We start from the raw sequence: 25,277 nt of genomic DNA, 5'->3' as shown, positions 1-25,277 counted from the left end.
ATTGTGAGGACATACTTATTTCGCGTTTGTATTAAGCGTGTGCATGACAGCTTTCTGAAATTATGCACCCTTCATCACCAGCTCCAAAAAGAGCATGTCTACTCTAATTTCAAAAAAAAAAAACTCTTTAACTTCAGAAGTTAAAATTTATTTTTCTGTACATTTTAGAGATGTGGCATGTCAACATCACTGGGATTCAGGGCACCTTGGATGCTCAGAGCTGTCCAAAATCTTTCTGACTTCACAGTGGCTATAATACGGAAATGAAGCCACAGGCAAGCTTGCATGAAAGAGGGCTGGGAGAGGTGCTCAGGATGGAGTGTCAGATAAGGTCCAGTTAACTGGAGAGATGCAGCAGGTTTTCCCACGGTCAAACGGCAAAGCAGCCAGAGCAGATTCTAGAAGGAGGGCCTTATACACACCCCTCGCCCGTGCCTCTCATCCTGTGGCCCAGAGCAGATTCTAGGAGGAGGGCCTTACACACACCCCTCACCAGTGCCTCTCATCCTGTGGCCCAGAGCAGATTCCAGAAGGATGGCCTTACACACACCTCTCGCCAGTGCCTCTCATGCTGTGGCCCAGAGCAGATTCTAGCAGGATGGCCTTATACACACCCCACGCCAGTGCCTCTCATCCTGTGGCCCAGAGCAGATTCTAGAAGGATGGCCTTACACACACCCCTCGCCAGTGCCTCTCATCCTGTGGCCCAGAGCAGATTCTAGAAGGAGGGCCTTACACACACCCCTCGCCAGTGCCTCTCATCCTGTGGCCCAGAGCAGATTCTAGAAGGATGGCCTTACACACACCCCTCGCCAGTGCCTCTCACGCTGTGGCCCAGAGCAGATTCTAACAGGATGGCCTTACACACACCCCACGCCAGTGCCTCTCATCCTGTGGCCCAGAGCAGATTCTAGAAGGACGGCCTTACACACACCCCTCGCCAGTGCCTCTCATCCTGTGGCCCAGAGCAGATTCTAGAAGGAGGGCCTTACACACACCCCACGCCAGTGCCTCTCATCCTGTGGCCCAGAGCAGATTCTAGAAGGAGGGCCTTATACACACCCCTCGCCAATGCCTCTCATCCTGTGGCCCAGAGCAGATTCTAGGAGGATGGCCTTATACACACCCCTCGCCAGTGCCTCTCATCCTGTGGCCCAGAGCAGATTCTAGAAGGACGGCCTTACACACACCCCTCGCCAGTGCCTCTCATCCTGGGGCCCAGAGCAGATTCTAGAAGGAGGGCCTTACACACACCCCTCGCCAATGCCTCTCATCCTGTGGCCCAGAGCAGATTCTAGAAGGAGGGCCTTATACACATCCCTCGCCAGTGCCTCTCATCCTGTGGCCCAGAGCAGATTCTAGAAGGATGGCCTTACACACACCCCTCGCCCGTGCCTCTCATTCTGTGGCCCAGAGCAGATTCTAGAAGGAGGGCCTTACACACACCCCTCGCCCGTGCCTCTCATCCTGTGGCCCAGAGCAGATTCTAGAAGGAGGGCCTTACACACACCCCTCGCCAATGCCTCTCATCCTGTGGCCCAAAGCAGATTCTAGAAGGAGGGCCTTATACACACCCCTCGCCAGTGTCTCTCATCCTGTGGCCCAGAGCAGATTCGAGAAGGAGGGCCTTACACACACCCCTCGCCCGTGCCTCTCATCCTGTGGCCCAGAGCAGATTCTAGAAGGAGGGCCTTACACACACCCCTTGCCAGTGTCTCTCATCCTGTGGCCCAGAGCAGATTCTAGAAGGAGGGCCTTACACACACCCCTCGCCAGTGCCTCTCATCCTGTGGCCCAGAGCAGATTCTAGAAGGAGAGCCTTACACATACCCCTCGCTAGTGCCTCTCATCCTGTGGCCCCGAGCAGATTCTAGAAGGAGGGCCTTATACACACCCCTCGCCAGTGCCTCTCATCCTGTGGCCCAGAGCAGATTCTAGAAGGAGGGCCTTATACACACCCCTCACCAGTGCCTCTCATCCTGTGGCAAGGAGGCAGGACTCAGAATGTGACCTGGGGGCACACCAGGTTAGTCTACTTACAATGCTACTCCCTGTAAAGAACTTTGGCTTTAAGAGGAAAATCATTCTGCAACATGTGAAGGTGAAATCAGGAACACACATTAAAAAAAAAAAAAAATCTAGGTTTCACCTTGCTCACGAAATTTGATTTGAGGTCATTACATTCTAATAGAGGTGGGTGGAGTAGGGGAATCTATTAAATCAACTCTCCAGGGACGGTGTTTGGCAATCCCCAGCTGTTTTGTCCTCATTCAGACATGTTTGAAGGACATGGTGCCTGGAGCAGCCCCAACGGCCCCTGGGGACAGGATGGCACCGTGCCTTGGCTGTGCCCTTGTCAGGAGCTTCTGTGGTGGGGCTGCGATGCCACATGCTGTCCCACATCCCCGTTGCATTTAAGTCTAGAGTCAAGTCATGGTAATGAGAAGGGGTGCATTACAGAGAGTGTCAGCTCAATTCCGACAAATAAATGCACTTGAATTTCCAGAACCTAAGAAATGAAAACATGCCAGGGTGGGAGTCAGGGGCCTGGGTTCTCTCCGGACTCCAACTAAGTAGCTTCGTTACTGTACACAGGTCACTTCATTTTTCTCATTAAATCCCTATTGATTAAGAAGCTGGTTAGTAAGTCGTAGGGACATTGAAGGGAAAGGCGCTAAGAAGAAAACGTCGGTATCGACAGAATTCAGGCATATCCTCAAAGTTATGTCAAGCCGACTCGGCATCTCCATGAACACCCACAACTTCATGCGTTTGCAGAAGAGAGCTCCTAACTTCTCCCCAACAATCTCCATCGTCCAATGTGGGTGCAGAAGAGAGCTCCTAACTTCTCCCCAACAATCTCCACCCTCCAATGTGGGTGCAGAAGAGACCTCCTAACTTCTCCCCAACAATCTCCACCCTCCAATGCGGGTGCAGAAGAGAGCTCCTAACTTCTCCCCACGATCTCCACCCTCCAATGAAGGTGCAGAAGAGAGCTCCTAACTTCTCCCCAACAATCTCCACCCTCCAATGCGGGTGCAGAAGAGAGCTCCTAACTTCTCCCCACAATCTCCACCCTCCAATGCGGGTGCAGAAGAGAGCTCCTAACTTCTCCCCACAATCTCCACCCTCCAATGCGGGTGCAGAAGAGAGCTCCTAACTTCTCCCCACAATCTCCACCCTCCGATGTCTTCTTTTCCAGGCAATAGAATCCCATCCACACAGCTGCTTATGGCAGAAACTCAGCAGCCACGCTTCAGTCATCCTTCCTCTCAGTCCCCCATATCACTGAGTCTTTATGATTTTATCTTCAAAACATATCTTGAATTCTTTTTTGTTGATCAATTCAATGATCATAGTCCAAGCTACATCATCGCTCACCTGACTAATGCAGCTGCTTTCTAATTGGTTTCTCCACTGCCATTCCAGCCCCTTGACATTCAAATCTCCAATCTGTTTAAGCATCAAACTTAAGACATAAACATGTCCCTGGCAGCCTTTTGTTTTGCAGTCACCAGTAGCTTCCACCGCACTTCAATTTAAGACTCACTGTGCCCATCACCAGGCCCTGCAGGACATGGCTCCTTCCTTGGTCTCTGGTCTCATTTTGTTCCCTGATGCCAGCCAGTGAGTGATGCAACAACAGAGGCATCCCTTGGTTCTCCCAATACACCTAGCTCAGCAGTGTCTGAGGGTCCTTCCTGTTCCCTCTGCCTGAAATAGTCCCCCCACTTAGGGCTGACTCCTTTACTTTAAGCCTCAGCCTAGCTGTGGTTTTCCTTGGAAAAGCAGTTCCAAATCACTCCACTTAGACTAAATTTGCCACCTTGTTTGTTCCTCACCACACTGTTTGCTGCCTGCACGATATTCTTATTACAACATGCAATTGTTTTATGTGTCCGTCTGTTTGTTTCTGCCAACCTTTCTAAGTTCTACGGTAACTGGGAAAGTGCCCATGTTATTTCCCATTGAATCTCTATCACCCAGCACAGAGCATGGCTGAGATGCCCTTTGGGGTATTGCTGTTGCTAATGAGACTTGAAATCATTTATTTCTCCAGTTATGATGGTGGTTCTCTTGTCCAGGAAAATAAGTAATTAGATTCAGTTGATTTTTTTTTTTTTTTTAAACTGTAGCTTTGGGCCAGGGACGGCGGCTCATGCCTGTAATCCCAGCACCTTGGGAAGCCAAGGTGGCCAGATCATATGAAGTCAGGAGTTTGAGACCAGCCTGGCCAACATGGTGAAACCCCATCTCTACTAAAAATACAAAAACTAGCTGGTCATGGTGGTGCATGCCTGTAATCTCAGCTACTCGGGAGGCTGAGGCAGGAGAATCACTTGAGCCCAGGAGGTGGAGGTTGCAGTGAGCCAAGACTGTGCCACTTGCACTCCAGCCTGGGAGACAGAGCCAGACTCCGTCTCAAAAAAACAAACAAACAAACAAACAAAACAAAAAAAAAAAAACAAAAAAAAACAACCCCCTACACACATCAAACTATATATTCAAAACTACAGTTTTTCAAAATACACAGTTTTCAAAACTATACATTCAAAACTATAGTTTTGAATCCTCAAATCACTTTGTAACCTCCCCTAACTCCCAGCACCGATTCTGCACAGCCTTGATGAACACTTATTTTGTGTCCATGTCTTGCTTTTCTTACTAGGTTATAAACTCTTTGAGAGGAGGAGCTATGTCTTGGTGAACTTTGCATTCCATGCAGACACATAGCATGGGTTCATTCAGACAGAAACCTGAGCAACAGGACCGGGACTACAATACATGCTTGCTGAATTAAACGGCATTATTTTATGATGTGTGCCTCTCACGGGACTATTAGAATGGCCTGCACTGTTTAAGATTGACTTTGTTAGAAACCATGCCCCTTTTTATCACTATTATTTTATTATAACTGGATTCCATAGCTAGAGTTTGGGGTTGTCTTTTAAATCCAAGATTATACAATTTTAAGTGTGTCTTTGGTTGAGTAGAATCTCACCCTGTTCTCAGGTGACCCCATTATCTTCTCCCCACATCAGTGAATGACACCATCAGATCTAACATCAAGCCAGGTGCTTGGATTCCCCTGACTTCTCCTTCCTGCCATCACCACCCTCCTTCAACCATTACTCAATGGTTGGCCAGCGCTGCCTCCCTGGCGTCTCTCCACTGGCCCAGTTCGGCTCATCTTGTCTGGACGCCATGTTTATTTGTCAATATTTCTGTAGCATATCCTAGTTGCTGTTCCTGCCACCAAATATCTCCCCTTCAAATTGATTTTTTATGTGTAGTCATCAGTCAGAAGTAATGTGACGTTGCTTGTTTGCTTAGAATTTTTTTTTTAGTGGGTTCCAGTAGACTCTGGAACCCAATCCGAACTCCCTGGCATGTGGAAAGGTCACAGGTGGTGAGGCCCTGGTTGATGTGTCCAGCTGTCCCTCACACACCCTCTTCCCTGCTGGACATCAGCCATCCTGAACCCACACCCCAGCTCTCCATATGTGCAGCTCCCTCACCCTTCTCTGAACTCAGCCCTTCTTATGTTCAGGCATCACTCTTTCCAGGGCCTCCCCTGGGGTCTGGTCCCTCCTCCTCGGTGTTCGTGGCTCCTTTCGCCACAGCCCTGGCACACTGGGTTGTGACTGTTTAGCCACCGACCACCCTCTCTGCCGACGAGGCACTGTCACCTCTAGCTCCTTGTGTTATGTGGCTAATTTCCCGGTACGTGGAACAGCACTGGCACATGGAAGGCAGTCAGCAAGCACCGGGGGAATGAACAGAATCTCACGGAGCGCATTTTCCCCAATACTGATAAGGAATAATCATGGGGACATTATGGTTCACAACACTCTCTCACATGTATTGTGGTATTTGACCCTCACAATCTCACAATGACTATTTTATAAACATTCTACCTATGTCTAGGCATGGTGACTGGCACCTGTAGTCTCAGCTACTCAGGAGGCCCTGGTGGGAGGATCGCTTGAGCCCAGAAATTTGAGGCTACAGTGCGCTATAATTGCACCACTGCACTCCAGCCAGGGCAACAGAATGAGACCCACTTTCAAAAAAAAAAAAAAAAATCTACATATGACCTTGATGTAGTCTATGGACAAATCTTCAGTTCAATAAATTAGTAAATTAGTCAGAACCTCCGTTTCCTGACTGTTAGGGAAGTTTACCATTTGCAGGAATGTTCAAAGGTGAATTTATGAAGGTGAAAAGGTGTGAATTGCTCAGGAAAAACATGATAGACGATAAAGAATGGATATGACTTTGAATGTCACAGGTTCTCCACCCATCAACAAAATCAAAGACAGACAACTTTAACAGAAGACTGGTGATGGGTTTTGATGAGGAATAGGATGAGTTCATTTGGGCATAGAAGTTGAGCTTACACAGGCATGCCTGCATCAGCCCGCTCATGCTTCCTCCATTTAAAATTTACTCAGCGGAGTGTGACTAGGGACATGACACTTGGGAAGGAGCCAGGAAGACTCTTCCACGTGGAATGGCTGCAGGTATAAGTGTGTGAGATGGATCAAACCAGGAGACCATTATTCATGCCTGGCTGCAAGAAGCGAGGTGGCTAAGGGAACACAGACATGACAAACAGGCAGGGACAACACGTGACAGAGTCATAGAAAGGGCATGCCTACAGGTGTATGTGTGAGGGCCTGCGAAAGGGAAATGAAGCCAGGAATGGACTCTTGCACAACATCCCCTCCGCATTTAGGAATCCATCTTAATATGTGCTGATCACAGCTGGTGATATGTGTCAGGGCTACTATTTCAGTCTCATTTCATTTGTCCTGGTGTTCTGGTTTAATCATCCTCCTAGGGCTGTATATTTGGAAACTAGTGATGTGTCCTCAGCACTTGACACTGTGCTGAGCACACGTGTACTCTGGATTCTTGATAAGTGACTGAATTTCTACGTGTGCCCAATACATTCTTGTACATGCAATGTACACATCCAGCCTGTCCTTATGACAAGTTTCCTTGGCTACAGGATGGAAAGTTTGGAACTAGGGAGGGGCAGAAATCATCCATGCAGATTAATCTTTAAAACTCGATTCTGAGAATGTCTGCTCTGTGGAGTCAGTGTGAGGCTCTGTGTGGTGCAGGCGACCCCCTGGCCAAACCCTGGGTGCCCCCCTGTTCCAGAAGTTCCCTCATAGAGCAACGTATATTTATCCTATGCAGCTGGAAATTACTTTTCAGGCAGGAAAATTAATTATAAGTAAATTTGTTATCCACATTTTTAAGTTCTGGATGGAAACTGAAATATGCCCTTATAATTAGACACTTGGCCACTCTTCAGGGAAAATTACGAACGTGTGATATTTTGGAAAAAGCATCAATATTTAATTTTTTGTCAATTCCTGAAGAATGGATCATTGTTGGGGGCTGGTCATTTGGGGGGTAATTATTTAAAAGTTTGAAGTAAAAGTAGTTTTATTAAGTGTGAGTATTTTTTAAAATTTCATTTATTATTATATCAATTTGAGGTTAAAAAACTATAATTAACTGGTTTCTACTTTTCTACTTGCATTTGTTGAAACTGCTAATTCTGACACCATCTCCATAGTAACCAATGTGCTTAGAAAGCAGAAAAATAGGAACACTCAAATAAGGCAAAAAGAGAAACAGGACGACTCATGGTGAAAAATAATTTTTTTTATTACACTGCCTTTTCTGGAAAGATACATTTGTTTATAAAAATGTGTTTACGTAAAATTGCAAACTACCTGACATTTTATCCAGAAAAATGTTACTTAGCAGATAAATATAAAAATATATTACTGATGCATTAATAATTTTGCTTGAGGTAACTTGAACTTTTGAATTAAGTTACAGCTTTGGGGAAAGGTGGAAGTTAAATTATATGGCATAATTGTACTATTAATGAAAGCTGATGAAGATTGTGAAATCGCCACATTTGAGTCTTGTCAAGGTCAATTGCAAATCCAACATGAAGTGTTTTACTTGAAGGAAATTGCCTTCTTCCCCTTGAAAAAGTTCACCTTCTAGATGGGAAGCTACTGGGGGAGAGAGAAGTTGGAATCCTGCTGGGTCTTGGTCTACTCAGAGTAGCCCCCCAAGAGCTGCTCAGTGCTTTGCAAGCTGAATTGGAATTAATTGCAGATTGGGTCATGCTATATTTACTTTTCGTTTTACAAAGATATTCTTTGTCTCTTATCAAATGACCAAACATCAGAAAAATTTTCTGTTCCAGCTCCTCATGCTTCTGGGGCAGAGAGTGTTTGGAGGTGTCTCCCTCCCTGCAGGAGGAGCCCGTCCCCCATGGCTGGCCCCAGGAGGACCTTTGCCTCTGCTTGCTCACCGGAGGCAAATTTCTCTGGTTTCATTATGGATTTTCTGGAAAGAAGGGAAGGGCCTGGTACCTCTATCTTGCAGCTTAAGCAGATGGTTTTAAAGTCAGACATCTGCAGCTGTATCTAGCCAAAATCTTTAATAACAACCATCTTCCTACTTTAACCATCATATACAGAACCTTTGAACTCAAAGATTCTCTGTAGAAAAGTTTCTTCCTTCCAGTGAGATTGTACTACAAATCTAAGTCCCATAAAGAAATAGTTTTGTGGAGCATCTCTCCACACTCCTAGCTCTTTTACCAAAAAAATCATCTTTAAGCTAATCTTAGAAGTAGAGTTTTGTTTTCAAGACGGTAGATAGCACAGAGTGTCTCCTGATTCTCGTAAGTCTGTTTAAAGCCAGAGACATTCAGTGGCAAGGGAAGGGCACCCTCTCGAGGGGCTGGGCAGCTCACAGGCAGCCCCGCAATCCTGAGGATGAACCCCAGATGCTCTAAGATGGACTCTGTCTCCAGATGATTCTGCCCATCTGTAGGCTGATATGAATCTTCTGGGCAAGTTTAAGGCAGGTGAGACTAAGCTATCACATTTGGCAGGTTATGTGGATTAAATGCATTTTCAACTATGAGATTTTTTACTTCTGCTGGGTTTGTTAGGAAGTTGTCCCACCATAAATTGAAGAGCATCTGTCTTGCACCTTTGAGTGGATCTCTGAAGAACCCTGACAATTGCAAACAATTTCAAATAAGCCTTGTGATACGGAGCATATTTATTAATCCTAAGCAATTATATTATTTCCATGCTCAAAGTCGCAATGCTATGTGTATTAAATTCAGTCACACTAATTTACTTATTTTCTAGAAACCTTGTTCTAATATATTACCTTCAATTAATAGTAAATTACAATGGAAATGCCATGAAATTTCTTGTTATGTTGTTATCAGGTCTCACCATTGGCAGAAATTAAAAAGGGCCTCAGAACCACACAAAGGCCCTGTCCCTGCACCAATGGTCCCGGCCTCCCTGTCACCCACCCTGAGGTTGGAGCCACTGCGTGGTCTTTTCTCTGCTCTGTCTGTTCCCACAGCAAGGCATCTGCCCTCCGTCTCTAAGCCTCAAACGCCCGGCATGCATCCAGCTCTCACCACACTTGTCCTCATTCTTGATGTCATGACAACAGGCGACAGCCTCCCAGGCCCATGTTCTCTCCCCTCTGCCCTTCCCCCCTGCTCTTCCCTGCAGGCAGGGTCTTCCCAACACTGGCTCCGGCAGCCCTCACCTGGTGCCAGCAGCACTGCACCGGGGTGGCACGTGTGCTCTTGGACTCTGGACCGGTCTTCCTCTGTTTCCCTAAAACTTGTCAGCTGTGAAGCTCAGTTCATCTAAGACTCAAAGCGACACCCTGATGTGGCCCCAAGCCCGGGGACCTCACCCACGTTCTTTGAGGGTTTCAGCCCCTGGTTCACAGCTATCATGTCCAAAATCACTCTGCAAAGATTCCTGATGGCTTCTATGCCCTGTGGATGATTCCTCCAAAATTGAGGACTCTTGAGCCCTCAATCCCTGACCCCTGCCTCGGCCACCTAGTCCCTTGTATTAAATGTAGTCACACAATTCATTTATTTTCCAGAAACCTTGTTCTAGTATATTACCTTCGATTAACAGTAAATTACAATGGAAATGCCATGAAATTTCTTGTTATGTTGTTATCAGTTCTCACCAATGGCAGAAATTAAAAGGGGCCTCAGAACCACACAAAGTCATTGTACATTGTAGCCACACCCTACAATGTGTTTGTTAACTTAATTACATTATTCCAAGTTCATAAACGCGGTGCTTTCTCCCCTGGGACAGTCCCGGCCGCAACTGCCTCCAGTTCCCCTTTCATTCTTTCCTGGACACTACTGCAAGACATCTTGAAAGAGCTGTGCCCACTGTCTGTGTGGCCCCCTCCCCCGATGGGTCCATGTCTTACTCATGGGTGACTGGCTCCCTTCACCCCCTTCCTTGCCCTGAGCTCAGGGGTGGCATCTTTATTTTGCTCCCCCCAGTGCTGCCCACATCAGGAGCAGGCCTGCTACCCTAGAGGAACCCAGGAATATCTGTTGAATGAGTGAATGAATGCATGAATATGGTACACAAAAAACTTCTCAAATTGTTCATACCATGACTAAAATAAATATTAATTTACAAATAATCTCTATTAAACATAAGGCAAAATTTTGACTGATGGAGAATTTGATGGATTAGAGAGAAGACACGATTTTTATCATTTTGGCTGACAGAGATGAATTCAATCAAACAGACATTTGTTTTTTGAAAAAAAATGAGTAAGGAAAGAGTTCAAAAGGTACTTTTCTTTCATTTTTAATTTAACTGATTAAAGTACTGGGTTTCTGGGTGAATGTTTTACAGTGGTTGTGTTATTATTTCTCTTTTCCTATTAATGTACATAGATGTTCTGTTAACCTATCTTGGCTTACTCAGATACAGGTCCCTGTGCACTCCCATGTTAGCCATACACAAATAGATATATACAATGGCAAGACAGTACCTACTGTTCATACTTGTCTATAAATCATTGCACAATTTTAGTTACAATTAAAGTCTTTCTGTCACGATACACCACACTCATCACTCTCAGTCACAGCTAACTATATCTGAAGTTATCAAGATAAACTTTTATCAGCAGTTACATAAGCGTAAAGTTGCAAATGCAGATATGGTGTGCCCATAGAGTATCAAATTCCTGCACCAACACTCCCTGCATCCCAGCAACAGACACCCAGAAGTTCTGATCGTGGTACAATGGGACAAGAAAATGACATGCATTCGAACCACAGCACAAAACTCTGCAACGGGCTTTTGAAAATGCTAGAGTCTCTCCTCTTAGCTGCAGCATGAGACAAAGCCTTCTTAGAATCTTGGACGTCTTCTTTGAAACGACTCTGGGTCTTTCTAAATATTTGCGTTGATAGTATAAACGGACCCATGATTAACCATCTTGGGGAGAGATGGCGATTGGGCGATGGGGGCCATGGCTAGCCTTCTTCCCCCAAAACCCAACCCTGGTTTCGTATACAGGCCAGCACTTTAAAAGCGATTGGTATCTGTAGTCACTTTAAAGATAATTCAGCTCACAACAAGGACTCCGCGTTCCCGATGCCTCAACCCCTACCTCTGTTTTGGGATGCAAGCCCTGTTATCACTGAACAGAATGACATTCACAGCAGGTACAACTGACACATGGAAATTTGTTGGATCAGTTGCACTAATTGGATATCTGTGCTTTCAAGGATGATGGCACAAGTAGGAGGTGTTTAAACATGTGAGTTCAGAACCCTGTTTATGGTCCATTTCCATGTAAATGAGGAGCAATGGCAGTTTAAGTGCAAGGTACCTGATAATAGACCAAGGGCAGCCCCCAGACTGAAGGAATGAAGGCTTGAACAGAAAATCTATGAGGAATAAAAGAAAACTGTGTTTTTCTCACCTTCCTGCATGTAAGATTTATGCAAGAAACTCCCATTAGCACTAATGAGAGTTATGCATGTAAATCTCCCATGAAATGACAAGGATATGAGCCTCATCCATCACTGTGCAGATATCACAGTTTCTAGGGCAGGCTTCTTGCAGGCAGACTGCTGCACTGCGATTGATTTTGCCTGCCCTTCCTTAAGGTGCTGAAACAGCAAGCCTCCTGCAGCGGGCCTGGTGGGAGAGGCTCTGGGAGGGGTGTCCCTGCAGAGCCATGCAGGGGCCAAAACTCCTGTCTGCAAGTGCTCTGAATAATTCATAGAGTATCATCAAAACCACCCACCTGCTCATGAAACTGTATTAGAAAAATAAAATGAATAACCTCATAGCCTGTGGATGGGATCCTCTTTTGCTCACCCCTCTCATATTTTATTTATTTTTTCTTAAGAGAGCATGCAAAGCATTTTAAATAAGTTCCCAGCAATGAAATGTCCCAATTTCCCTATCCTCTGCTCATGTAGTTGTACTGTGAATGCATTGGAAATCAGACAAATTGCCTTTTTCTCACACAGGACCTATATTTTTCCGCCTCAGTGCCTTTGCTCAGCTGGTGGAAGATTCTTTCCACACTATTCTCTCAAATTCAATAAAGCTATTTGGATCTCCAGGCCAACTTTCTTCTTTCCAAGGGCCTGGTGTCCCTATGTTTGCCACCAACGATATGGCTCTATCCCTCCCTCCCCATGGTCCTCTGTGAGTCTGTCTTAGCTACATCCCCAGGGTGCGCATCCTGACCTGCTGTGGGGTCCTTAGCTCCTCCAGGGCCGCTGTCGCCTTCTGTATCTTTGGGACCCTTTTCAGATTCAACACATTGACTTGCACATGGTCTCTCCGTGAATATGTGGTGAATATAAACATGAATAATTTATTTTAAAAAGGAATGCACATATGCATGGCACAGCATTCTTAAAGCTTCAAGAGATATACTATGAAAAGCAATTTTTCTCCCCCCAGGCACCTAATTCCTTCCCTCTGAGACAACCTGTCCTGTGGTCTTCCTCTGAAGTCCAATGCACTGACAAGCATCTATGTATACATACATGCTTTTTAAAACACACAAATCATAACATTACATGCATGGTTTTTTCACCCTGTACATTTTGTTTAATATTATAACTTGGGCTAGGTTTATATAATCTCCTTCATTAAAAAAGCAAATTTATCATGCTCCATTACATGAATATAGCATGATTTATTTCACCAGTCTCCTATGGATGAATATTTGTTTCCAGAATCTTGTTCTTATAAACAAGACTTGTAATGAATGCAATAAAAATAGCCAACACGTCTAATACAAAAATGCTTGCTAAGTGACAAGTGCCATTTTCACTCATTCAATTTTTACCACAACTCTCTTAGGTATAAATACTGTGATTATTCCTGGCATACAGAAAAGGAAACCACAGCAGGTAGAGACCAGTAGCTCGTCCAGAGTGAAGCCACACTTGGTTCCTGCAGGTGTGGTCAGAGGTCATGCTCTTGGCTTCTGCACTGGCTGTCTATTTATAAATGCTACTTTGCTCTCCTGTGTGTAAATATTTGTACACTAAATATCTAGAAGTGGAATTACTAGTACAGAGGATACACCCTTTCTAAGCTTCATTGATATTGCTAATTATTTTCTATAACCCATACTTTTCAATACTTTGCTATCAGCCTGCCTGACTACTGTCCACTGAGAAGGAAAGAAAGCCATGACTTAGTGACTCCACTTGGAAGTTATGGTGTCATGAGTTTGAGCAGCTTTTCTGATGTCAAACTCATTTTTATCTCCTCTGAATTGTCTTCCATATCCTTTGCCCATTTTTAGTTAATATTTTTATTTGTTAAATTTAATATGCTAATAAGCCGCTACGTTTACCCATTTATGCTATATTTTAATGAAGTAATTTCTTATTTATTAGTACAATATTAAAACAATACCTGCACTAAAATTTCCACCTTTCTACATTGTCTTGAACGTTCTTTTGACTCAGCAAGATTTATTCATTTCATTTCTGCAGTATCTACGTTTAAGTTTAATGTCTTACATGGGACCTAAATATGCTCTTCATTTCACTTGGCCATATTCTATTAATTCCCACCCACAGATTTTACGCTGGATTTATTTATTTATGAAAGATACCTATGATATTAACACTAACATGATTTTTATCCTGGTCAAATTAGAATTTGTCCACAAGACTAATGAAAATGATACATCTGAGAATTGCTCCTCCTAACAAAGTGTACCCCCAATGGCCATTCTAGAACCTTCTATGGAATGTGGGTACATGAGAATTCTCCTTCACAAGTGAAAAGAAAGATTATGTATTACTAAACATTAATATTCTCTGGGAGATACATTGTATGAGACAGCATATTGAATAAACTCACACATTTCTATTTTTGGAAGAAAATTTAAAAGCTCAACACCGATTTTTCATGATAAAAATTTGGCTAACTACATTTAAGAAGGATGATTGATCTAAGCAGACAACGAAGTCTACATACAACAAGCTTAAATGGAAGATGCTGCTAGTTATTTAAATAGGATATGCTTCTCCAAACATACTAACAATAGTAAATTTTTATGAATACGATGGTATATAATCTTTTTAAAATTAGTACTCAAGGAAATAATGTAAACTACTACTAAAGAGAAAATACGAAAACAGTGAACAAAGTATCCAGCTTAAACCACCACAGTACCATTTCCCAGCAAAGGCTGCAGAACACAAATTTCTTTCCAGGCTTCCAGAAGAAAAATTGTCTCCAGGGAATTTGTAGAGGTACCTCCTTCAAGACATGGGGCTGTCCACAATAAATTGTGGAGTGTGTCAGACCTTGGACTGTGAGCTTGCTGGAGGCACAGACTCGGCCTTAATGCAGACACTGTGCACCAAGCACCTCCTCCATCCGTGTTAGTGCTTCTCATTTTGTGAAGCAGGGATAGAGCCTGATGCAGTCTGATGTTCAAAACCATTAGTACCAGTAATCTGAGGAACCACTTTAGCCCACTCCACGGTCTTCCAATCCCTTCTGCCCTGACCAGAAAAAAAATAAAATAAAACTTATAAAAGAATTCTGATGAGGTCAGAAACCGATACCTCTTCCTGAGATTTATGTGAATTTGTGTAGCTCCAGCAAAATGTCGTGCTTGCTTGACAACTTCAGGCTTAGAAAGTTTCCTACTTCTGTTCCAAGGGGAAATGGGAACAAGGGCATTCAAGCTTAGAAATTCTCTTGTGGAAAATCCATTTGTGTGAAGCTTCCATGGACCTGTGGGGCACCGGACACCGCTGGGACCTCTCAGCTCACACAGCCCCCAGAAGGACCTATAAGGCTGTGCCACACACCAGAGGTAGGTGGTCCATGCGCTGACTCCACTAACTACAGCAGGACTCTCAGCAAAGCAAAGAGAAACTCATCTCTGGCAATCTCCTGCCTCCCGTCCTCCTAGGTGGACCCCTGGTGTCTAAATCCCTTGACAATATCTGACTGCCCCTTAGATCTGAATCCCCCTAAGCGGTCCATGGTCCTGAACCACATATCCTATTTTCCAACTTTGCTTCCATCAGGGTGTCGCCTGACTTCAGGTAATTGTCCTCAGTTAGGAGGAAGGAGATGCCATGATTTGCAGTTTCCACCACATTCCGGAATAGGAGGACAGGGATCAGTAGTTTGGCATCCTACTCTCCTACAGGTTGGTGGCCCGTGACTTTGATAACACAAGTCATGAGAAATGCTAATTTCTACTATTTCTTAAACTACAGTCCAGAAAAATAAAAGCTCAAACAATTTTATTTATTTTTAACTATCCATAATATTTTATAACATCACATTGCAATAAACATTGTTTTAATGAAATCGTAACAATTATGATAGAAGCAACACAAATAAATCACTCTGAAAACAATTGAAAAGCATTATTCCATGAGTTAAGGAGGATCTTGACAAAGCAAGACTCAAAATTATTTGGTTGCTTTCTGGGGAAACATGTATGAGGATGATGACTATAAAGTTATATTAACGGCACTGAGTCATTAAAGCAAAACAATTTGATTTGGCAGCAACCTAGCAGTTCCACAAGTTCTCTGTGTGTATATACACATAGTACATTATCTATGCACACAAGTGATATATATTATACATGGTTATCAGATAGACACAAGAATAATAATGTATAATATCTGCATATGGCTTTGCAGAGATAGTAGAGTGAGTTCACAGTAGTTAACAACATTGGCTTGGAAGTTAAAATGCCTACATAAATTTCAATCCCATCTGTGTCATTTATTAACTGTGTAATGTTAGACGAATTATTTAACTTCTCTGTACATTAATGTTTTCCTAACATAAATTATGAATATAGATAGATAGATAGACAGACAGATACACAAGGTTTGGGTCTGTGTCCTCACCCAAATCTCATCTTGAATTGTAGCTCCCATAATTCCCACATGTTGTGGGAAGGACCCAGTGGGAGATAACTGAATCATGGGGAAAGTTTCCCCCATGCTGTTCTCATGGTAGTGAATAAGTCTCATGAGATCTGATGGTTTTATAAGAGGTTTCCCCTTTCACTCGGTCCTCATTTCTCTCTTGCCTGCCGCCAGCTAAGACATGGCTTTCGCCTTCTGCCATGATTGTGAGGCCTCCTCAGCCATGTGGAACTGCGAGTCCATTAAACCTCTTTTTCTTCATAAGTTGCCCAGTCCCAGGCATGTCTTTACCAGTATTGTGAAAATAAACTTATATACGTGTGTGTGTGTGTGTATATATATATAAATATGTATATAGTACTAACTTCATAGGGGGTTTTTTGATGATGAAATGAGACATGGTGAGTGGCACTTTTAGAACCAAGCTTGGTACAGAGTGGATGCTTAATAAATGGTTAGCAGCTATTATCATCTTTTGTAGTTTACATTAGGTTCATGATATCCATCTCACTTGACCATTTACTTCTGTTTTACAAAAAAAAGGAACAAATTTTTTGTAGAGATTTGCCCAAAAACAAGTGATCGCTGGCAATTCCAGGACTACCTGATGACATTTGCTCACTGTTTTAAATATATTTCTTTCAAAGGGTCAAAGAATATAGATTTACAGAGTTGGAGCTATTTCAGCAGATTTCTCCTTCTGGACACGATATGCTTTTCTTTAAAATAGTCACCATTCAGAACACAATTCATGTAGTTTTTCGGGAAACAGATATTGATTTTATTTTAAGGAAATTCTTTAGCATGGAAATTGGATGCAGAGTGTGATTTTCTCTCTGGGCTCTGGTTCAGGGGAAATTGGATTTCCTAGAGCACCAGCTGCGGAGGCGCCACAGGTGTTCACGGCTCAGCAATCACAGTGGCTAATTGGGACACACGAGGACAGAAAAATGCCCTAAATCTAAATCTTGTTCTATGGCATTTTTATTTCCCCCATAAGATCAAGCCCCAAAGTCCTTCTTAAGTGGAGATGCTAAAGGAAGCTAAGCTGCTGCAGACAGAAAAGATGACACATGGTAGGGGGAGCACTGCAGGGGAGGGAAGAGCTGAGAGCGGCAGAAGGTAGCGGGACTTGGGGTTGTGTGCAACAGCTGCTGCTTTGCCGTGGCGGTGGTGCTAAGGGCCTTTCCATCTGAGTGTTTCTGATTCTGAGTTGTAATCTGAGGGTAGGACTAGCAGAACAATTCCTGGAGTCTACAGTTGGACAAACTGCACAACAGCTACTAAAATTGAATTCAGAAAGTTGAATACAGTAACATCCAACTTTGGGGGTAGAAAGGATGGCAGGCAGATGAGTGAAAGAAAGTAGTCATCAATTTCAAGGACTGAGAGGAGCTATGCAACTTCTTAGAGAGGACCATTCTGTTCTACGTTCCATCTGATAGGGTAAGAAATAGAACCACATCCCATTCTGTCTCCCGTGGACCACAGAACGCAGACAGTAGCCAGGCTCATTTTATAAACACCAAACCTAAGCCATGGGGAGCTAAGCCCTTTGTCCTAACATGCAGCTGTACGTGACAACTGTATAGTATTCCACGTTGATTACTTGATGCTTCCCATCTCTAAGTTTTGTATTTTTCTTCTCTCAAGTCAGCCATTTCCAGATTTATTCATCTAATAAACTAATCTTTAAAGATCCACTTTTGGAGTGATCTGCTCTCCAAAGTCCTCTTTGATTCCTCTGCTCCTAGTTAAGATCTCTTCTGGGTCCTCCTCAACAGCTTGCACAGACCTCTGTGGATTCATTGAGATGTGACTGAGTACCTAATACGGCCCAGGAAACATGTCCAGCAATGAACCGCTGGACACCAGCGTATCTTCAATCACTGAGATTAGGTGGAACATCCCATGCCATTGTTGACTTTCTACCTAAGAAATTACTACTAGAGAACAAAGCCTTCAAAATTATTGCTAGAGAATTAAGCCTTAAAAACAAAGCTGAGTTTTTAAGAAACTAAACAGACACAACATCTTCATCTTTGGGGAAGATTTTAGAAAACTTTATATTTGATATGCTTATGTAATTGCTCATTACTAATCATACCAGGGTCAGAAAAACTAGGTAAAAATCTGAACTTTTTCCTTCCAAACAGAAATAAGGTCATGGTACACGCTTAAATTGCATATAGAAATTCATTACCAGAAAATATAAGAAACCCTGTTTCTGTCTCATTAAGAAACTTAGCCATATGATCTACAAATTCAGTGCAATCCCTCTCAAAATCTTAAGGTCATTTTTTTTTTCAAAAATAAATATATTGCAAGATTCGTAAGAAATCTTAAGAGATCCCCAAATAGCCAAAACTATATTGAAAAAGAACACAGTTAGAAATTTCATACTTTCTGATTTGAAAACTTAAAACAAAGCTACTGTAATCAAAATAGTGTGGTACTGGCATAAAGACAGAGAAACAGACCAGTAGAACAGAATAGAGAACCCAGAAATAAATTCTTGCATATATGGTCAAATGATTTTTGACAAGGGTGCCATAACCATTTATTGGAGCAAGGACAGTCTTTTCAACACACAGAGTATACCCACATGCAAAAGAATAAAGTTATAACATTACCTTAAACCTGTAAAAAGAAAAATTAACTCCAAATGGGTTAGCAACTTAAACACAGAGGCTAAAGCTGTAAAACTCTTAGAAGAAAATAGGAAGGATCAGCTTCCTGACATTGGATTTGGCAATGATTGATTGGATATGATACCCAAAGTATAGGTTAAAAAATATCTAAATTGGGCAACATCAAAACTTAAAACAACGAAATGTTTGTGTGTCAAGGGACACTACCAACAAAGTGAAAGGCAACCCATGAAACAGCAGAAGATATTTGCAAATCATATATATGATAAGGAGCTAATATCTATAATATATAAGAATTCCTACAACTCAAAAACAAATAACTGATTAAGGCAAAGGACTTAGACATTTCTCCAAAGAAGACATGCAAATGTCCCATAAACACATGGAAAGATGCTCAACATCACTAATAATGAGGGAAATGCAAATCAAAACCACAACAGGATGCCACTTCACATCCATCAGGATATCTATTATTTCTAAAAAAGAAAACCACAGAAAAGTTAAGTGTTGGCCTGGATATGGAGAAATTGGAACCCTTGTGAACTGTGGTGATAATGCACCACTTTATGGTGCAGCCACTATTGAAAAGAGTGGCATTTCCTGAACAAATTAAAAATACAATATGATCCACATGATCCAGCAATTCCACTTCTGGGTTGATGCTCAGGAAATGTGAAATCAGGGACTCAGATATATATTTCTACACTCAAGCTAATAGGAGCATAATTCACAGTAGCTGAAAGGTGGAGGCAGCACACGTGTCCACTGACAGATGTACAGTGGACTATTATTCAGCCTTAGAAAGGAAGGATGTTCTGACCCATTCTACGACATGGCTGGATGTTGAGGGCATTATGCTAAGTGAAAGAGAGCAGTCACAAAAGAACAGATACCGTACAATGCCACTCACATGAGGTAAGACTAGTGGTCATATTCACAGAGACAGAAAGCAGAATGCTGGGACCCAGAGAGCGTGGGGGAGGCCTGGGGAGGTAGTGTTTAATGGGGACAGGGTTTCAGTTAGGAAACGAGAAAGTTCTGAAGACGGCAGGTGGTGACCATTGCACCACTATGTGAATACACTTGATATCACTAATTGCACATTTGAAAACTGTAAAAATGGTAAATTTCATGTTATATGTATTTTACAATTATTTTGAAAACAAAAGGCCATAACCTGAAGTTTTTCAAGAAGCATGACTCCCAGAGCCCACAGTGGCAGCAAGGGACGTTTGTCAACAGTAACTGACAGAAACCTACAGGAACCCTGGGCAACGCAAAACAGGCCCTAATTAATGACCTTCTTAATTTCCTCAAATATAAAATATCCCAAAATAGAACTAATAATGGACACAGGGATCTGATTTTAAAGGGGCTTTGTACAAGGGAGCTTCTCTATGATTGCTGAAAGGTGAACCAGGCCTATTAGTATGCTCATAAATTCTTCTTTTGGGTGATGTTATAACTAGATAACAGAAGGCTACTTGAGTCTATGTTTACCAAGAGATTACACATTCTGACTTTATATTGAATTGTTTATTAAAAGCAAGAGGTGTTGTATTCTTTATCAAATAAAATGCTGCTTCATTCACAAACCTATATTTATGCTTTTTCAAAGTAACATATTTTAAGGTAAATATGCAAAACACCTGTCTGCATGTAAAGCTTAAAATATTAATACCACATAGAGTTCCTCACCTTTAGGTGGCTCCTCGGATATCCATATGTCTGTGAGACCAACTGGAACCTTTCTTGATGGAATTTTGTTGATAGCTTGAAAGATGCAAACACTTGATTGAATTCAATAACTACATTTTTTTCTTCTTCCACCAGATGTGGCCACTCTAGAGAAGAACAAAAAGGCAGAATAATGAGGCTGATATTCACAGTAAAAGCAAAACTCTACCTGAGGGACGTGATTGTCAGGTCTTTAATGCATCTGCTGCAAGTAGGCAATGAGGCCACGCTGGGTGCACAGACACATGGAGATGATGAGACATACAGAGATGAGATGCATGGGGATGATGACACAAATGGAGATGAGACACATGGAGATGATGAGATGCATGGACATGAAACACTAGGAGATGAGACACATGGAGATGAAATACACAGAGACCATAAGACACATGGGGATGATGAAGCACATGGAGATGAAACACTCAGAGATGAGATCATAGAGACGCATGGGGATGATGAGACATGTGGAGACACATGGAGATAATGAGACACAGAGATGAGATCCGTGGGGATGAAAAGACACGTGGAGATGAGACAGATGCAGATGAAACACACGGAGATGAGACACATGGAGATGAGACACAAGAGATGATAAGACACATGGAGATGGAACACACAGAGATGATGAGAGATATGGAGATGAGGTGCATGGAGGTGAGAAGCATAAAGATGATGAGACACATGGATATGATGAGATGTATGGAGATGACAAGACACATCATGAGCACATGGAGATGAGATACATGGAAATGAGATGCATGAAGATGAGACACAAGAGATGATGAGACACATGGAGATGGAACACACAGAGATGATGAGAGGTATGGAGATGAGGTGCATGGAGGTGAGAAGCATGAAGATGATGAGACACATGGAGATGGTGAGATGCATGGAGATTATGAACACATGGAGATGAGATACATGGAAATGAGATGCATGGAGATGAGACACAAGAGATGAGATGCATGGAGATAAGATGAGAGGGATGGTGGTGACAACAACCTCGTATCACACCCAATTAATTTCCAATAAATCATTCCTTATAGAAAAACCTTTTAAGAAAATTAATGAAATTACTCTTTGTAATATAAAAAATACACAAAACTATATTCTTATAAAACTAAGGGAAAGAGTCATTTTTATGATTGAGTCTACAAAGTATTAAGACTATAAAATGTGTAGAAACAAATTACAGAAGCATATGGGATGTATCTGTACATGTATTTCATAGCTTATATCATCAGCGGGTTGTCATGTGTGTTTGTATTTTTGTCCTTCTCAGTTCAAAGGATAGCAAATAAGTTGTGATTTCCACATAAAAGATTTTACAAGAGCATGCTATTAATTAAAAAGCAAAACAAAATGCAACATCTTGGGTAATAATTTAAAATTTTTTATTTGTTATAGCTATAAAGCAACATCCAAATAGTGTTTAAAATGGGGCTTATGCATAAACCTCTGTGATTAATGTTTATATAGTAGGCACAGTTATTTCCAACACATTCTGAGCTATTACTTACTAAATTGACTAAGAAAGGTTGGGATGGTATTCGACATAGTGGTTTTATAAAAATGCAAGTTAATTCTCACCATTTGAAAGACAAAAAATGGGCAAATTTAAATAAATCTTATAAACAAACCAACATAAAGCAAAACAAGTGATTGAGAAATAGTAGGATTGGACATTAATAATCAAAGCCACTCTAATATATTGCCAGTACTATGCTTAAAACAATCATAATATTTTGCTTTCATAAAATATTATTATGTTAATTTACACAATGACTTACTCTACTGGTAATCCTAAAAATTCATCTCTATCACTTTAAGATTGTTAGCATGTTCTATAGATTCATCGCGTTGTCCATCGTTGTTTTGGGAAAAGTGTTTTTTCTATTCTTCAGTGTTCACGAAAGGTAGCAAGGAGGAAGACCTGGAGACCATCAGGCCATTCCTGTGGGAGCAGCTGCAGTCCCAGTGCCTCAATGGCAGATATGACTGACCATTGTCAGGAGAGGGACAGGTTTTTCATTAAAGTGATAAGTATCTACAAAACAGAATTTCGTGGACAAAATGAAAGGTTTTATTTGGAGCGTGCTCTGTTCTCCATGCGCACATTCACAAATCATGGAGTCAGGAGTGCCCTTCCCGTTCCCAAGTGAAACAGCAAAGCACCTTCAGCCTCTCATCAGGGCTGCTTGTCCAAATACTCCAGTTTGGGTGCTCCTGCCTCCTTTCCTGGGTCCCTCAGGCTCTCCAGGCGTGAGGACACACCCTCACAAACATGAGAACCCCTCTTGGAGGAAGGGGAGTTAGAGTAATTGCTGGAGGTGAGACTACCTTTGTTCCAAGATGCATTCCCATCTGGGAGTAATTTATGAGATGTAGATTTAAAAGCCACTGACAAATGGACTATAGGCTAAATGCCCTTGCAGGGTATATGATGCTGCTGCTTACTAAATGTGTGTGCACATCCATCCATCCATCCATCCATCCAACTACAGTGTGCCTTTAACAACAGGTCCTCACTAGGTAAAGATTCACAGAACAATTAGGTAAGGAGTGAGTGAGTCAGTGACCTCCTTTTCCCAGTTCTTCAGGTGCGGTAGGAAGGAATATGCACCTACGGTTCTGGCTGCTCACAGTTCCCTGTCACAGATGCTGCTTGTGATCATTGGTAATGGAATTCCCAGGATGAACTCTTAAACGGCATGTTTAGCAGGCAGCTTAGCTGCAAAACAAAAATAACACCAGCCAGGCGGAAGCTCCTTGGGGCTCTCAGTCACACTCTGTTCTCAGCCAAAGTTTCGCTGGCCTTTCTCCTCATCCACCCTTCCTCTAATCTCCCAAATGAGAATGAGTGGGGTTTTCTTTACGGCATTTGTCATTATCTGGGATTATATCACACAGATTTTGGTTTTAAACTGTTTTGAGGTAACTGTAGATTCACATGCAGCTGGAAGAAAGAATACAGAGATCCCATGCACCCGTCTCAGTGTCCGCCAATGACAACATTTTGCAGAACCATAGCACATACAGGCAGAACGACATTGATTCGTCCCACCGATGTCCAGATTTCCTACTTCTCTTGTGTTCATATATGTGCGTGCAATTTTAGCACCAGTGTAGGTTTCCGTGTCTATGACCACAGTCAACATGCAGATAACTATCACCGAAGGAGCAAGAGTTCCTCTGTGTCCTTTTATAGCCCCGCTCACATCCTGCCCTTTCATCACCAAGTCCACCCTCTTCCCTTTCATAGCCACGCCCAGCCTTTTCCTGTTCATCACCAAGTGCACTCCTTTCCCTTTCATAGCCACACTCACCCTTTTCCTGTTCAGAGCCACGCCCGTCCTTTTCCTTTCATAACCATGACCACCCCATTGTCTTTCACTGCCACGTCCATCCCCCTTCCAGTTAATAGCCATGCCCACTTCTGCCCTGCACATAGCCACCCCCACCATCTTCATTTTCATAACCAAGCCCAGCCTCTTTCCTTTCAGAGCCACACCCATATTCCTTCCCTTTCAGAGCCAACTCTCCTACCCTGAACTCCTGGCAACCACTCATCAGTGTTTCCTGTCGTTTTGTTATTTCAAGAACGTTCTATAAATGAAGTCATACACTGTGCAAAGCTTGCAGATTGGCTTTTCTTATTCAGCATAATTCTCTGGAGCTTCCATCTGGGTTGTATCAATAGTTTATTCTTTCTAATGGCTGAGTAGTATTCCATGGCATGGCTGTACACAGTTTAACTCTTCATGCTCTGGAGGCCATCTGGGCTATTTCCAGTTTTTGGCTACCATGAATAAACCTTCTGTAAAGATGTGTGTGCAGGTTTTACTGTGAATGAACATTTCCATCTCTCTGGGATTAATGCCTGAGAGTGGGATAGCTGGGTCATATGGCAATTACATGGCTAGCTTTAAAAGAAAACGCCAAACTGGTTTGAGTGGCTGTACCATTTCACTTTGCCTCGATCAATGTACCAGTGATTCAGTTTCTCATTGTCTTAGTCAAAATTTGGTGTTTTCTCTGTGTTTTATGTCAGTCATTCTAGGTATGTAGTGACAGCTCATCGTGGTTTTAACTGGCATTTGCCTAATAGTTGATGGAATTAAATATCTTTTCATGTACATTTAAATTTCATCTTTAGTGAACTATCTGCCCATGTCTTTTGCCCATTTTCTTACTACATTGTTTTAAATCGTTGAATTTGAGATTTCATTGTATATTCTAGATACTAGTTCTTTGATGAATATTTGATTTCTAAGTATTTTTGCTACCTTGTTGCTTGTCTTTTCGTTGTCTTAACAGGGTGTTTTGTAGAGCAAAAGTTTTAATTTTAGTGACATCCAATTCATCAATTTTCCCTTGTGGATTATGTGTGTGTATATACCTGTTTATGCATTTATGTTCTGTCTTCCCCCACGGAAAAGCTACATTCCATTATGGTAGACACTTTGCTATCTAACTTATTTGTAAATCACAAGAGTCTAGAATTGTGCCTGGCACACACTAATGATCAACAAATTCATGTTGAATGAATAAATAAATGAATAAACACTAATTTATTAGGTAAA

General features: G+C 42.4%; 1 protein-coding gene across 19 annotated transcripts in view; it reads right to left on the bottom strand.

The window, feature by feature from the left end:
* MYT1L (myelin transcription factor 1 like) overlaps window positions 1-25,277 on the bottom strand; it is a 539,395-nt gene that overhangs the window by 243,533 nt on the left and 270,585 nt on the right. For all 19 annotated transcript variants that reach the window (XM_031006771.3, XM_055378700.2, XM_055378703.2 and 16 more), the window contains exon 4: window positions 20,653-20,798. The gene's annotated coding sequence lies outside the window, so the exon portion shown is untranslated. The remainder of the gene's footprint in view (window positions 1-20,652; window positions 20,799-25,277) is intronic.

This window comes from Gorilla gorilla, chromosome 12 (genome assembly GCF_029281585.2).
Source record: "Gorilla gorilla gorilla isolate KB3781 chromosome 12, NHGRI_mGorGor1-v2.1_pri, whole genome shotgun sequence".
Classification (NCBI taxonomy): Eukaryota; Metazoa; Chordata; class Mammalia; order Primates; family Hominidae; genus Gorilla; species Gorilla gorilla.
The sequence above is the reverse complement of the archived record's forward strand: the minus strand, read 5'-3'. Positions and strand labels throughout refer to the sequence as shown.